We start from the raw sequence: 221 nt of genomic DNA, 5'->3' as shown, positions 1-221 counted from the left end.
GTGTGTGTGTGTGTGTGTGTGTGTGTGTGTGTGTGTGTGTGTGTGTGTGTGTGTGTGTGTGTGTGTGTGTGTGTGTGTGTGTGTGTGTGTGTGTGTGTGTGTGTGTGTGTGTGTGTGTGCATTGTAGTATAAATTAGAGGCAGATGAGTTGAAGGTGGCAAGGGGACGCAGGATAAGGCAGGGGTGATATATTCCTCTAACGTTTCGACGGATGTCTTCCT

This window comes from Oratosquilla oratoria, chromosome 25 (assembly GCF_046742065.1).
Source record: "Oratosquilla oratoria isolate Oo_2021 chromosome 25, ASM4674206v1, whole genome shotgun sequence".
NCBI lineage: Eukaryota > Metazoa > Arthropoda > Malacostraca > Stomatopoda > Squillidae > Oratosquilla > Oratosquilla oratoria.
This window is presented reverse-complemented; position numbering follows the sequence as displayed.